Below are 16,598 nucleotides of genomic sequence, written 5' to 3'. Positions count from 1 at the left end.
TCTCTCTCTCTTTTTCCTCCTCTTTGCTTTTTTTTCTCTCAAATTCCACATATGAATGAATTCATAGGGTATTTGTCTTTGAGTTATTTCATTTTACATTATACTTTCTAGATCCATCATCTCTTTGTAAATGGCAAGATTTAATTTTTTTAAATGGCTAAGTAATATTCCACTGTGTGTGTGTGTGTGTGTGTGTGTGTGTATCTCCATTCAGCAGTCAATGGATGTCTTCTACAATTTGGCTATTGTAGATAATGCTGCTATGAACTTTGGGGTGCATGTATTCCTTTGAATAAGTATTTCTGCATTCTTTGGGTAAATACTTAGTAGTGAAATTGCTAGATGCTAGTATATCTATTTTTTAACTTTTTGAGGAACCTCCATACTGTTTTCCAAAGTGGCTGTATCAGTTTGTGTTCCCACCAACAGTGCAAGAGGGGTCCCCTTTCTTCACATCCTTGCCAACACCTGTTATTTCTTGTGCTGTTGATTTTAGCCATTCTGACAGGTTTGAGGCGATATCTCATTGCAGTTTTGATTTGTATTTCCTTGATGATCCGTGATGTTGAGCGATCTTTTTATGTGTCTGTGGCAATCTGTATGTCATCTTGGAAAAAATGTCTATTCATGTTTTCTTCCCATTTTTAAATTGGATTTTTCATTTTTTGGGAATTGAGTTTTATATGTTTTAGATATTAACCCTTTATCAGATATGTCATTTGCAAATACCTTCTCCCATTCTGTAGGTTATCTTTAGTTTTGTTGATTGTTTCCTTCACTGTGCAGAGCTTTTTATTTTGACCAAATCCCAACAGTTTATTTTTGCTTTTATTTCCCTTGCCTCAGGAAACATATCTTGAAGGAACTTATGGTCGATATCAAAGAGGTTACTGCTTCTGTTCTCCTTTAGGATTTTTATGGTTTCAGGTCTCACATTTAGGTCTCTAATTCATTTTGTCTTTATGTGGTATAAGAAACTAGTTCAGTTTCATTCTTTTTCATGTTGCTGTCCAGTTTTTCCAACCCCAATTTATTGGAAAGGCTGTTTTTTTCCCATTGGATATTTTTTCCTGCTTTATTGAAGATTAATTGACCATAGTGGTGCATTCATTTCTGGGTTTTCTATTCTGTTCTGTTGATTTATGTGTCTGTTTTTGTGCCAGGACCATACTGTTTTGAGTACTATAGCTTTGTAATATAACTTGAAGTATGGAATTGTGATGCATCCAACTTTGCTTTTCTTATTTGGGATTGCTTTGGTTATTTAGTGTCTTTTGTGGTTTCACACAAATTTTAGGATTGTTTGTTTAAGCTCTGTGAAAAACACTGGTGATATTTTGATAGGGATTGAATTAAATATGTAGATTGCTTTGGGTAGTATAGAAATTTTAGTAATATTTGTTCTTCTAATCTATGATCATGGAATGATGTCTTTCCACTTTTTTGTGTCATCTACAGTTTCTTTCATCGGTGCTTCATAGTTTTAAGAGTACAGCTTTTTTACTCCTTTGGTTAGGTTTATTCCTAGGTTTCTTTTTTTTTTAAGATTTTATTTATTTATTCATGAGAGACACAGAGAGAGAGGGAGAGAGAGAGGCAGACACTGGCAGAGGGAGAAGCAGGCTCCATGCAGGGAGCCTGACGTGGGACTCGATCTGGGGTCTCCAGGATCATACCCTGGGCGGAGGGTGGCACTAAACCGCTGAGCCACCAGGGCTGCCCAATTCCTAGGTTTCTTATTATTTTTGGTGCAACTGTAAATGGGATTGATTCCTTAATTTCTCTCTCTGCTGCTTCATTATTGGTGTATAGAAATGTAACAGATATCTGTATGTTGATTTTGTATCCTGTGACTTGGCTAAATTCATTTATCACTTCTAGCAATTGTTTTTTAAAGATTTTATTTATTTATTTATTTATTTATTTATTTATTTATTTGAGAGAAAGAGTGAGGGGAGGAACAGAGGGAGAGGGACAAGCAGACTCCATGCTGACTGTAGAGCCCAATGCAGGGCTCCATCCTACAACCCTGAGATCATGACCTGAGCTGAAATCAGGAGTCAGAGCCTCAACCAATTTAAGCAACCCAGGTGTCCTGATTCTAGCAATTTTTTGGTGGAGTCTTTCACTTTTTCTTTATATACTATCATATCATCTGAAAATAGTTAAAGTTTTATTTCTTCCTGATGATTTGGATTCATCTTATTTCTTTTTGTTGTTGATTCCTGTGGCTAGGACCTCTAGTACTATGTTAAATGTAACAGTGGAAAGAGTGGACATCCCTGTCTTGTTTCTGACCATGAAGGAAAAGCTCAGTTTTTCCCCATTGAAGATGATATTAGCTGTAGGTTTTTCATATTTGGCCTTGATTATGTTGAGGTATGTTCCCTTGAAACCTACTTTGTTGACAGTTCTTATCATGCATGGATGCTCTACTTTGCTAAGTGGCTTATCTGTCATCTATTGAAATTATTATATGGTTCTTATCCTTTTTTCATTTTTCTTAATGTAGTATATTGTATTGATTGATTTGTGAATATTGAACCACACTTGCAACTCAGGAATAAATCCCACTTGATCATGGTGAATGATTGTTTTTTTTTTTTTTTTTTTTTTTTAATGTATTGTTAGGTTCAGTTTGCTAGCATTTTATTGGGAATTTTTGTCTCCATGTTCATCAGGAATATTGACATATATGTATATATATATTATTTTTTGTGGAATCTTTATCTGGTTTTGGTATCACAGTGACGCTGGCATCATAGAATGTGGAAAGTTTCCTTCCTTTTCTATTTTTGGAATAGTTTGAAAAGAATAGATATTAACTCTTCTTTAAATGTTTGGTAGAATTCACCTGTGGAGCCATCTGGGCCTGGACTATTGTTTGTTGGGAATTTTTTGATTACTGATTCCATTTCTTTGTTAGTTACTGGTCTTTTCAAGTTTTCTATTTCTTTCTGTTTCATTGTTGGTAATTTATATGTTTCTAGGAATTATCCATTTCTTTCAGGTTGTCTAATTTCTTGGTATATAATTTTTCATAATATTCTCTTATAATTGTTTGTGTTTCTGTAATGTTGATTATTTCTCCTCTCTCATTTGTGACTTTATTTATTTAGGTCCCTTGTTTTTTCTTTTCGATAAGTCTAGGTAGAAGTTGATCAATTTCATTAATTGTTTCAAAGAACAAGCTCCTGGTTTCATTGATCTGTTTTATTGTTTTTTTTTTTTTAATTTTCTATATCATTTATTTCTCCTCTAATCTTTATTAATTACTTCCTTCTGGTGGCTTTAGGCTTTGTTTGTTGTTTTTTTAAACTCCTTTAGATGTAAGGGAGATTTATTATTTATAGTATTACTAACAGTGCCAGTGATTATCAGTGTCATTTTAAGCTTAGAGGTCTTTGTATGAACTGATACTATTAAATTGGAAAGAAGGTTAAAAAATGTTATTCATGGATATTAAAAAAATTTTTTTGGAATGGATTTTGGTTGGAATTCTGAATTTTTAAGTTATACCTTGTGAATGTTGTCCTAAGTATTGATAACTATGTTTATAGTAGACTATAGTACAAATAGTACTAAATGTTTTGGCTTATCAATAAACCAAGTACTTTTTGAGGATTTATATATATAAAAGTGGCTATCAGTCCTTGAAAGTGCTATATTATTAGTTTGCTTGATTCTTTAAAAATTGTTTACCCTCCTTTTTTAGCCACCAAACTCAGTATTTCTGTATTTTCTACTGCCCTCTAGGGGTAGAATAGAGAAAACTGGAGTTAAGAACCTCTGAATATGTAGATTAGAGGAAAAAATTAAAAAGAAAATTTGAAATTTCTGAATTTGGTGGAGATAAATATGAATTGTTCAGCTTCACGTTTTTACCTATTATTACAGTCTAAATATTTATCTAGATTTGCCAGCATGTTGCTTTGAGATCCAGTGTTTGTTTCAGGGTATGTAAGCCACAGTACCCTTGTGACTGGTGGAGTACTTGGGGCACAGTAGATACTCTTTACAAAGAAAATGTTATCAATGGAAGGCTTTGGTGTCAATCTCTCCTCTGTGATCTTTCCTCCATCATACACAGCCCCATAGATGCCTCGAATTCTTTGTTCCCCTTTCTACTAAAAAAACCCTACTCTGTTAGCTCATTTTCAGAAATAAATAATAATGAAGAATGAAAAATATCACTTCACCTATTTCTACTTCGGAGGAAAAATTAACACACCTGTCTAGTCATAATGTATTTCTTCAATCAATTGTGCATTTCTTCATCTCTAAGTTTTCCTCTGGAGTTCCAGATATTAAAGTTAGTGGCATTATATTTGCATAGAATATTTTCATTTGTTAACTTAAAAAACCTCAGGTGTTCTACCTTTTTTTTTTAACATTGCACTTTTAGTAGTGTTAGAATTTATCTTCTAGAAATACAGGCTAAAATGAAATTTTAAGTCATATATAAATGAGGTATTTTAATTCTTAACAAATAAAAGTTTTCTGAGATATATTAATTTATGAATATACACAAGAAATGCACATGGGTTAAGAAGTTTGGAATTGATGACTTTTTTAAGACTAGAAGTTAACTGAAGCGAACTTAGCTATTTAGTTGACTATCGTATTTTTCAATAGAGAATTGCAATATTATTTCAAATTTATAGTATTATTATCATTATTGTTTTCCTATGAACATTACAAAACCCACCCCAATGGGGAGCTGGATGGTTTCAATAGCTAATGACTGAACTTTTCACCTCAGGCTTTGGTTCACATTAAGCTGTGATTTGAAGTGATTGACAGCCATTTTATAGTAACCTGCAATGAACGGGGGGTCAAAATCATCCAAATGATGGAGAGAAAATGCCCCCATTAGAAAAAAATAAAGACAGACGTAAACTAACCAGTGTAGTTGAAACTAATTGGCCTCCTTATTGGCAAAGGATTGAACAGGCACAGGGACTGAATTAATCTCTTGAATTTGGTGGCAGATCCTTGCAGGTTGAAATTGTGAATTGGCAGGTTAACATAAGGGGAGGCTATATCCCCCTCACATGTGATACTTCTGTTCTGTGAATTTCCATTTTGTGGAGCTGTCAATCTGAGGCTTTTGTGAGCATTAAACTTTCTTTAGGAGCAGCACCACCAAAAAAAAAAAAAAAAAGAATGACCCCCACCTCCTACACTACCACATAAATCAGCTTGATTAGTAATCTTCATTAAGAGACATTGAGTTTTGAATAGGCTGGGTATTGTAGGTCCAGAATGAAGGACTTGGCAGGGCCAAATAGGGAAGTTTGAACAACATCTGCCCTACCCCTTCCTCATACTTCTCCAAGTTTTAAGCCTATTCACAAATGGCCTAAATTATAAAAGTGCAAATTGTAGTTCCTTACAAGCAGTTCTTCAAATAACATCAAGAGGTGAATATACGTAGTATTAGTATTTATTAAAGGCATAGACATCCCACAATGTATTTTAAGAAGAAAGCTAACAGTAACAGACCTTTATATATAAGACTATTAATACTAGCTTTCTATTAGGAGTCTTCTCTTCCTTAACAAGTGAAGTTTGATCTTGAATTTTTATTCAAAGCTCTGTGAACCAAAGCCACAGATGGGGTATTGCTGTGTCATTTCCATGGCCTTATACAGAATGTATGCAGCTGTCCCATACTCCCTTAATAGACCTTCAGCTTTTCAATACATCTTCCACTGATGGCGTTTCTGTGGATAAACATCATTTCAGAATGAAACGTGCCAGATGTCCTGCAGTGCACTTAGGTACAACAAGGCACTTTTAAAAAAATCGCGCCTATATTATTTACTCATTTAGAAGGATGTGACTTCTGGGATATACATTGGAAATCCAAAATTTGCTGAATGAGAGAGGAAATATTACAAACAGGTTCCAGCTCACTTGTACCTTACAATTCCCCCACACACAATTTTTTTTTTTCAGACCATAAAGAAATCAGTATTTTATATCCAGGTTTCTCATAATTTCTCCCTCTAGGAGGCATAACTCAATCAAAATCTCTGGTTACTACTGAATAGAAATAGTCTTTTTTATTGAGGTTAAAAATTGCTAGATCAGGGATTTGGAATATAGATATTTTTATTTTTCCTTTAGTATAACTAATTTTAAGAATCATTCCTCTCAAACATACTTGAGTTTTATATTCCCACCACAAAGCAAATATTCTTTTCAAGTTTTTTTTTTCTGTTAAGATATTAGAATGGGTGATCTAAATGAAAATAAAACAAGTGGTTATCCAAGATTATTCCAATACCAGCATTTGATTCTATCATATCAAGTGCAACTATATCACATGCTCAAAAGCTTGATTGACTTTTTACTTTTGTCATTTAATTTTTTTGCATATATACCACTCTTTGAAGACTGTAAAATCTTTGACTATAAGGATCATATCTCCAACATGAGAGATATATAGTGTTAGTATTTATTAAAGGCCAACCAAAATATTTTATGCTAAGAAGAAAGGTAATGGTGACAGACCTTTATTCATGAGCCCATTAGTACTACCTTTCTTTTAGCATTCTGAGCACAACAGGAGGAAGTTCTTAGTCAATGCCTGTTGATTTGATGACTACATTTATGTCAAACTGGAATAAGGAGATAATGTGTTACATTTGACTATGAGATATTTTGGTTTCACCTAAAAGTACTTTAAGATTCTAGAGTAGAATGTAAAAAAGTATAGAATTTGCTTAACTTGTGGTGTTGCAAATTGTGGTAGCTTTATTATTCTTTAAAGTTTTTTGCATGCATTGTCTCATTGTTTTAAAAGTAGTTTTTAGAGGCAGACCAAGTAATAGCTGACAAAGCTGAGACACAGAACTTTAGGTAGTCCACTGTTAACGGAGATAGTGCTAGATGATATTTTGAAGTTTCTTATGACTCCTAGGAATCATTTAAAAAGGAATGTCCTTCTATCTTACATAAACTAATTATTGATGAAGTACTTATCCTAAGCAAAAAATTAAAAAAAAAGAAGAAGAAAATGTCACTCCAGGAACATTGGTAATTATATGAAATCCCACTATGTATTTAATTAAAAGGTATATTTCTCCAGCCTGTATTCTTTCCTTTGTGCGCATCCTGAGAAAACTACCTGAGACTTCTAATGATTTTTAAAATCATTGAATAATTTTGTGTATTTTCAATTCACATTCGCCTCCTAACAGCAATACTCTTCTTTTTTTTTTCAGCAATACTCTTCTTAACACAAAATATATTGCTTTTACAAGATGGAGACATGTTTATAGTTTACCTTGCTAGCAAGTTTTAAAGAAAATATAGATCAGTGCTTTAGTTCTGTCTATGATGGCTGTGTGGTTAAATTTTCTGTTCCATGCTGTGTAGCTGTCTCTTTTGGTGCTGCTGTATGTTTGCAGCCATGCTGTCAACATCCACCAGAGAGCAGAGCAGCTCCAACACCCACATCTTTCATGCTAGAAATAGATGGAGACAGTAACACAGTCAGATCCGTGGCCAAACAACGCGGATTGCAGTTCATTTCAAAGGTCAGCGCATATTTAAGCTTGCTTCATTACTGCCACCTTTATGCCTGAGATTTTCATTTAAAAAAAAAATCAGTTTACCTAGGTTCCTTTAGAGACAGAAAAATGAAAGTGCTGAGTCCTATTTTCATTTGGGGATATCAAGCTTTTTATCAAATTATAGAGGTGGCGTTTCAGAATATTTCATATCTGATCAAGAGGAAAATCCAAAAATAATTTTCTTTTTATTCAGGAGTCTTTCAGGCAGGAGGACTGCTTTATTTTTTACTTAATATTGTGCTCAAGTCAATCATTTTGAATTCAGAGAGAAAATAAACATTTAAAAGCAGTCTATAATAAATTTTTGAAGTTCAATATTTTTATTTACATTTCCTAATAAATACACAATTCATACTCTTTTGATATGTTTTTATCTATCACCTAGTAAAATAAGTTTACACACATTGATTTTTTTATATTAAAGGTGGTGAACAAGTGAGTAATCATAAAACATTTTTAGTTAAAAAGAAGTAAATTGTTTGCCTTTTAAGAATAAAGCAAGGATGGCTTATCATATATTTAATCAAACTTGTGCTCTTCCTAATTACTTTAAATATCCAATATACACAGGAAGAATAGGATATGGCACATATATTAGGAATATTAATATGGCCAGTGCATATTAAGAATCCTAAATGGGTTTTGTTACAAATCTTTTTAAAAAAAACCTAATAATTCAATTAAAACAATTAATTTTTGGAAGGAGTTTTATATACTATTCTCTTTGAAAAAAATAGAGCTCTAGAAAATAAAATCATTCTGTGATATGACATTTAAGCCACAGAGAAAATATGCTTTCAAAATAGTGTTTTTATAAACCCTCTGACATCAAAATGTGAAAAAAAATGTCATAAATCATTGTGTTAATTGTTTGGAATTGAATTGCCTATAAGTGCAAAAAATGATTAACATATGTAATGAAAAGTTTTTCAAACTTAGATGTTATGACCATTTTAGATCATGGAAATTTATATTTGTCTTGTGACACATTGTAGGAACTTAATTATGGAAATATCTTAAAAAGAGTTTAAAAGGAGTGCCTTAAGACTGAAGATTTTCTAAAAGAAATACATACTCAGATTATATAGCTGTAAATATATATATATTTTATACATATATGAAATATGTATAAAATATATATATAATTTGGTTGTAATTTTAACTAGGTTATTTTAATTTTGGCATTCATATATTTCTGTAATGAATATTTAAAATACATTATAACTGTGACTGAAAGAGGAAAAACATCTCTATATTTTAAGTATAATAATTTTAGACTTATAAATAGACCTTATAAAAACATTTTGACTATTTCATTTCTTTATAAGCATCATTAATATTTATAACTTATTTTAAAATAATTATGAAATAAATATAGCTAAAAATCCAGTCATCTGTTGTATTCAGACATGGACCACTTAACTCAATTCTGTAGTTGGAATTGTTGCTTTTTCATCTGTTTTCAGGAGTAATGCCCTATAGAAAGTGTATGAATGGGATCCAGAAAATACAATAATAGGGCCTTAGGATAAAAAAAAGAAGTGTAAAAAGTAAGAAAACTAGGAGAAATAGGACCTCCAGTCCCTTAGGCCATCCACGTGCATCTTACAATCTGAAAGATAGGATGAACCTGTTTTTCTTCTGCTTCCGAAGTAAGATAGTGATGGTTGTTTTACTTGTTAGAAAGTGTAGTGTGACTTAAGTCTAGGTTCTTCTTTCTTCATTGCTATTTAAAACAACAAAAAAGAATAGTAGGTATCTATTAGAGAGTATATTCATATTGTAAAGAAATGAAGAAATTTATCGATTGCCCCCGATTATTTGCCCAACAGCACACGATTTCATTTAACTTCAGTATTGCCTAGGAGCTGAGTGGTGCTAGGCCCATTTTGCAGATAAGAAACTTAAATATTTAGTTTGGTGGTTAACTCTTAGCTAGCCATGGCTCAGTCCCAGGTCATCTGACTCAAAATTCCATTTTTCCTCTTTGCTGTATTACAAATTTTGGACTAAGACAGGACCCTTTTCTTAAAGGTTAATTTAGAGATTCATAGATTTGGATTGCCAGCAGATAAAATTGAGGAAGGGCGACGATTAGCTGTGAAGTGATTCTTATTTTTCAGTTTGTGGCTTAATTCTGTAGTCAATTATCTGAATTAAAAAACAAACACCCCTGCCTCCCTCAATTTAGACTGATTTGCTCATTATCAGGTATTTATCTCAACACCATTATTACTAATACAGAATACTTCCACTTAGCGTACATTTCTAGTGAACTGGTTGGAAAAATGTGGACTTTTCTACATGAAAAAATAACAGGCCATTTTTGGATAAATAAAGACAGACAATTTTATGTAATATTTAAGACTGATTTTTAAATATGTCAACAGTTTTAAGGGTAGAAATTTAATTTAGATGGGCTTCTTTTTTTAAACCTGAGTTTAAAAAGTTTAGTGTATGCAAAAGATATAGAATTGCCTTGTTGTTACTTTTCAGTCTTTTTTCAAAGACTCCAGGCTCAAATACTAGCGGCTAAGAAAGATAAACCAGTTTTTCCATTCTTCATCATAGTTTCTATTTCCCTGCTCCCCAAATTTATCAAGGCCTTGATTTGAAATGATAAATTCAAAAGCAGTATTTCAAAAGTTGTCTTCTTTTGTACAAGTAAGACATGTTTCCAGTGATACTTTACAGGTAGAAGTATTCTTTTTTAGCCTTTTCTTAGAATTTGAGTTAGGTTTACATGGCGAGGTAAGTGACCTTTGGCCTTCCTTTAGAATTCAAGTTACTATTTTTGGAAAGCCTAGTAGCACTTTACACAAACTTTGTATTTGCTGCAATACAGCAACCAAATGATACTTTAACTGCCGCTGTGGACAGCTTCTTTTCATTATATGCCTTTGCTTATTAATACGAAGGTGCTTAACAGCACAGTAGGAAAATTTAAACTAAGGCCATTTATGTGATTGTGTTAAAATATGTATTTTTTTCCCCTAAATGATCTGCAAACCTGCTATTCTTCTATCCTCAGAAGTTTAAAAATAAACCTCTTAGGCTTCAAGCGGAATAATTACCTAATACATAAATAAAGATGAATGGAATTTTTTCTTACAATATGGCCATTGTCTTTCACTGAGTTCTAAGGATGTTAGTATTAAAGTTCTTGCAACTAAACCGCTCTTTAAACTCCATGATAGGAACCTGGAGCCCTCTGCGGAAAGCTCCTAAGGATTCTGACAGAACTGAGAGATTTTTCAAAACTTCTGGTTTTTTGTTGGAAGTTGTACATATTAAAGAGCTTGCACTTTACATGTAAATATTAGAAGGCATATTTTGCAAGAGCTAGGATGTTTTTAAATAAATCTATTTATATTTTCTGAATTGCCTCTATCTGAATTTTTAAATAGATACAAGAGCAGGATCTGACCTGTCATTATTAGGTCAGAGAATAACAGCCCTTTACAAAGATCCAGATGAAAAATTTGGTATCATCAAATTGTTCTCATATTCTTAAAATGTAAGCTGAAAATGAAGGTCCGGTGTTCAGAGGCTTCAGGAGTTTTACTCAATAAGCCACTAGGAAAAGAAGATAAGATATTTTTAAAGAGGAACACGAAAGTGTGTTGGCTCTATTTTAGATTTTAATTTGTTTTTAGTGATTTAAGCCTCTTCTATTTCTATAGAATTGGTACTGGTCAGTGTTTGTTTCTCAGAGGTCTTTATTTTAAAATAAAAAGTGCATACTATGTTAAAATTACAAATACTACACAGTTTATATATCTTGTCTTTTAGTATTCATTTCAAAGTGCATTGTTTTTAGCTAGGTTATCCTCATGTTGCTGTTTGTATGTTTAGAGTTATAAATGATATACTTTAATTCATTCCTTAACATTTCCCTCAATGTTTTAATATAGGAGCTTGTATATGTTCCAAATTTATTTTATGATGGCAGCTTCACACTTTATAGTACATTATTAATCTGCTAGGCTAAAAATCTAAGCCAGTCTATGAGGCTTCAAAGATGTTCTAAAAAAAACCCAAAATACTGTTAGCTAGAAGGATGATTTTAGTAGGAAAATTTTCAGATTTGTTTGTGGTTCATATAAATATATTTTGAGAGAAGTTCTTATACTAAAGTTCAAGGTCCTGATATTTACATAGTTCCTTTACATAGTGCACCACGTTGATTTGTAAGGAAATGAAGGGAATTTAAATTAAAATTTTAGACCATGAATGTAAAATTGCTGGATATTTGCACATAGTAAAGGTTTGGGGGAGATTTTTTTAAAGTTATCCATATGGCAGCAGAACTTTTAATAAACAATAGTTCTAACACAGAATCTTTATAGAAACAGAAAATGGGATTTATGAGGTGACATTTTGGTATATAAAGAAAAATGAAATAAGATTAGCTTTATTTTCCTATTTCCCCCCAGCCTTGCAAAGGTTTAGTGGCTGAATTACCACTTATAATTTGTTTTTTCATTCCATGCATGCATTTCATTAACCTATTCCTGGCTCTTCAGCCAGCCCGCAGAGAAAAATTCAGCAGAAGGATTTCTGAACAGATTGGCCACAAGACGCTATAGGACATATTTCAGAATCCAAGGACAGACAATCTGATAACTTTTACTATGCTTTACATTAATAATGTGAAGTTTCATTTTGTTTAAGTGGTATCTTAAATCAATGTTATTTACACTGATTTAATAATATTTAAGAAAAACTTTGTGAGATCTCTCCAGACACTCAAAATTTAACGAATAGCTTCCTGAAATGATTCTGACTGCTTCACACCTAGGATTAAATAAATTAGTATTGAAGTTCAGTTCTGGGATTTTGCCACTTACTCAAAGAACTTGGAATAATAGCAAAAGTTTTTATAATATAATTGATTTGTCTCTGCAACAGTTATGAGTCTCCTGCAGTAAAGACTGGGAGATATTACATTCAGATGCAATTCAATTGTATAATTCTTTGAATATAACCAAATGCCTCTTTTCAATTCTTTTTTTATTTTATTTTTATTTAAGAGAAAGCTCAATTATGTATGTTAATGCAATGGCACAATTGGGCATACATTATTAAAATTGGTGTTGAAATGCATAAAATTATTTTTCATGCCGCATTTTTTGTATTTAAATTTGTATTTTTCTTGGACTTTAATTTTTATACATTTGTATTCCCTAACAGAGAATGCTCAGAATGGCTCAGAATGCCCCAGCTGAAAGGATGAGATGAATCTCAGACTTAAAAATTGCAGTGACTCTGAAAAGAAAAAAATTAAAGTTAGAAGGCCCTTCAGTCTAACTTTCTGTCCAATAATTCCTTAATCTTCTCTAAAACTCCAGCATTCTTTGATACTATTTTATAGCTTATTGTCTGTTTTAGCCAATCATACCCTTACTACCTCTGCAAAAGGCATCCTTCTCTTCTGTTCTTGCTTATTTTGAGCTCAAATCTGCCCTACAATAATTTCTATTTGCTGGTTGTCTTTTGTGGTAAGAAGCTACCAGAATGTCACTTATTCTCTACATAAAAGACCGTTAAAATTCACTATTGTTCTATTTCTCTGCTCTATTTTATAGTAAAACTGAAAAGAGTCAGTTCAATACAACAGATATTTATCTGTCACTATATTAGGCTCTTAGAATATAAACAAACAAATAAAACAAACCAAAACAAAGATCTCTGCCTTATGGAATATTCTATTCTAGTTGGGATAAGAAAAAACAGTAAATATACTAAATGATTTAAAGACGTCTTTGGTTCTACATGCTTTTTTTTTCCCTTCCATCCACATCAGGCTTTTGTCCTTGCCATTCTTTTGAACCACTCCTAATTAGAAAACTGATGTCTTGTTCTTTCTTTCTTCTTCATTCTCAGCCTTCATTGTCTTCTATTTTCTCAGCTGTATCAGATACAACAGATCTCTTCTTCCTCTTTTCTGAAATAACCTTATTATTTTCAAGATATGCCGGCTGTTAACTCTTATTCCTGATTCACTGGACACGCTTTTAATTTCCCTTTGCCAGCCTCTCTTCTTTTTCCAGGCCTATAAGTGTCCAGTGCTCTGTCCCCAGGTGTCATTCCTACATCTTTTTCTCCCTCTACTTATACTTCCTTCCTGAGTGATCTCACGGTAGATATATGGCTGTAATGCCTACTATATTCCTATGTCTTTCAAGTATTCTATAATTCAAAGGATCTAAGATCCTCTTGATTATATTTTATATACTACTAGAAAGAAAAAAATGTTGTCAGTTCTCATTGTAAGACAACATTGATTGAAAGACACATCTCATTTTCGAGGATATTAAAATATGAAAAAGTATATCATAGAATCAGTGAAATGTGGCATATGCCCTGACCTCACCTCTGAGATCCATATTCAGTTGCACACATGAGATCACCACTGAGTTGTTTGGTAAGTGTCTTAAGGTAGTCTTTCTTTCTTTCTTTCTTTCTTTCTTTCTTTCTTTCTTTCTTTCTTTCTTTCTTCTTTCTTTCTTTCTTTCTTTCTTTCTTCTTTCTTTCTTTCTTTCTTTCTTTCTTTCTTTCTTTCTTTCTTTCTTCTTCTTCTTCTTTCTTTCTTTCTTTCTTTCTTTTTCTTTCTTTTCTTCTTTCTTCTTTCTTTCTTTCTTTCTTTCTTTTTTTCTTTTCTTTCTTTCTTCTTTCTTTCTTTTTTTCTTTTCTTTCTTTCTTCTTTCTTTTCTTCTTTTCTTTCTGATATATTCATTTGTTTTGGTGGGAGAGGAGCAGAGGGAAAGAGAGTCTTAAGCAGACATTGTTCTGAGGGCAGAACCCAATACGGGGCCTGATTTCATGACCCTGAAATCATGACCTAAACTGAAACCAAGAGCTGGATGCTTAACTGATTGAACTAACTAGGTGCCTGTTAAGGTAGCATCTCTTAAACACAGTTCTTGATTTTCACTCATTTCCAAACTTGCTTTTCTAGTGTCTGCTTCAGTAAATGGCACCCCTGTTCATCCAGTTGGTTTGCTCAAAACCCTAAAGATAATCTTTCAATCTTGGTTTTCAACTTTGGCACAAACCCTATAATCAGCAAATTTTTTATCTTCATATAAATCCCAAATTTGGTTGTTTTTTACCACCTTCACTATCACCTTTGTCCAAGACACCTTTATCTCCTGCCTGAATTATTGAAATAGTCCCCTAATTGGCCTCTGGAGTTCTTGCTTCCATGCAGTTACATTTCATATATAGCCAGAGAGTATTTAAAAACAAATACCAACTCACACCACTCCCAACTCAAAACCTTCCAGAGGCTTCTCTTTATACTTGGAGTAACATTCTAACCATTACCTTTGCTTTGCATGTCCATCCACTTCCCTCTCTCTCTTACTTTATTTCGTATATTTGAAGCTCTGCTACATATTTATAGTTTTAGCATTCATATGTACCTCTAAAGCATGTATAACTTTTAGCTTTGTTCTTTTTTTTTTTTTTTTTTTTTTTTTTTTTTTTTTAAATTTATTTATGATAGTCACAGAGAGAGAGAGAGAGAGAGAGAGGCAGAGACACAGGCAGAGGGAGAAGCAGGCTCCATGCACCGGGAGCCCGACGTGGGATTCGATCCCGGGTCTCCAGGATCGCGCCCTGGGCCAAAGGCAGGCGCCAAACCGCTGCGCCACCCAGGGATCCCTAGCTTTGTTCTTTGTAAAGGGAATTATACTGTGTGTGTTCTTATGTGACCTGTTCTTTTCAGTTAACATTATGATTTGATATCCATCCATATTGATGTGGATAGTTGTACTTTGTTTTCTCTACTGTAGAGTATTTCATTGTGTGGATAAACTAAATTCATTTTTCAGACACTTAACTATCAATGGGGTTTTTGGGGAGTTTATTAACAGTTGCTGCTATGAACAGCAACTGTTAATAAACAGTTATTTTTCTGTTACATTTGTATTTGTGCTTTTGCCAGTTTTTCTGTGGGATTTAAAAATGATTTTAAATTTATTCAAAGGATATTTTCCCCCTTGGACTAGTATTTTGTTGGTTAAATATTCCAGAAGTGTTTCCTTTTAATTGTTGCTTAACATTCTACCCTCTTTACAGTTATTTTAGATGAGTAGTAGTTCTTGATTTTACTGTCAAGGATTGTTTCTTTTATGAATTGTACTTTTTGCATGTTGTATAAGAAATAATTCCCTACTCTGAGATTTTATAAATATTCTCCTACATTTTCTTTGAAATGGTCTAAAATTTTATCTTCTTCATTTAAGTATTTAATCCATCTGGAATTTATTTTTGTGTTTAGTGAGAGGTAATGATTATTTTTTTTTCCATTTCGTATGGAAAATCAACTATTCTAGCACCATCTTCTGAAGCCAGCTCTATCCGAAATCACATTTCCTTATATTTTGAGACTCTCTCTGGGCTTTATTCTTGTCCATTATTGGTTAACTTGTCTGTTTCTGTGCCAATACACTGTATTAATTGGTATAGGTTTAAAGTAATTCTACCTAACTGGTAAAACAATTTTCCTGAAATTGTTCTTATTTTTCTGGAATGTTTAGGTTATACTTGGCTCTTTGATATTCTGTATAACTTTTAGAATCAGATTGCCAAATTCAATGAAAAAAATCTATATAGACTTTGATTGGAATTTTATTGAATCTGTGGGTCAATTTTTGGGGAGCTTGACCATGACCAACTTCCAATTAAATCCCTGAGCACTGAGTCTCTAATAAGGTTCTGTAGTAGACAACATTTCACAAATTCTGTTACAATTCATTGCTTTGGGAATTAAGCATGCTTTATGTGACTCCACTGGGAAAGGACTCTTGGAAGCTTATATTTGGCTTTCACTGGACTTCCTTTGCTGATTTTACTTTGTGTTTTTTTCATGTAATAAATCCTAGCCATGAGTGTGACTATGTGTTGAGTCCTGTGAGTCCTTCAAGTTAATTTTACAGACTCCCAAAACACTGATTGTATTTTTCAATTATATGTACTTTTAGATTTTTCTATGACTTTGTTTAGTGT

General features: G+C 32.7%; 1 protein-coding gene and 1 long non-coding RNA gene across 8 annotated transcripts in view; one reads left to right on the top strand and one right to left on the bottom strand.

Annotated features, from left to right (window-relative positions):
- The window catches only part of LOC144316684 (uncharacterized), a 507,527-nt gene that overhangs the window by 119,558 nt on the left and 371,371 nt on the right, over positions 1-16,598 (top strand). The gene's annotated exons all lie outside the window — the stretch shown is intronic.
- The window catches only part of LOC144317093 (uncharacterized), a 36,843-nt gene that overhangs the window by 18,289 nt on the left and 1,956 nt on the right, over positions 1-16,598 (bottom strand). Inside the window, exons 3-6 of one of the 7 annotated variants that reach the window (XR_013382976.1) lie at positions 9,193-9,309; positions 9,007-9,105; positions 7,295-7,475; positions 5,431-5,726 (exon numbers count right to left, since the gene is read on the bottom strand). This is a non-coding gene — a long non-coding RNA (uncharacterized LOC144317093). Of the gene's footprint in view, positions 1-5,430; positions 5,727-5,859; positions 5,879-7,294; positions 7,476-9,006; positions 9,106-9,158; positions 9,310-16,598 lie in introns of those variants that run through there. The other 6 variants (XR_013382972.1, XR_013382974.1, XR_013382977.1 and 3 more) reach the window with 6 other exon arrangements.

The sequence above is a fragment of the Canis aureus genome, chromosome 7 (genome assembly GCF_053574225.1).
Source record: "Canis aureus isolate CA01 chromosome 7, VMU_Caureus_v.1.0, whole genome shotgun sequence".
Lineage (NCBI taxonomy): Eukaryota > Metazoa > Chordata > Mammalia > Carnivora > Canidae > Canis > Canis aureus.
The sequence above is the reverse complement of the archived record's forward strand: the minus strand, read 5'-3'. Positions and strand labels throughout refer to the sequence as shown.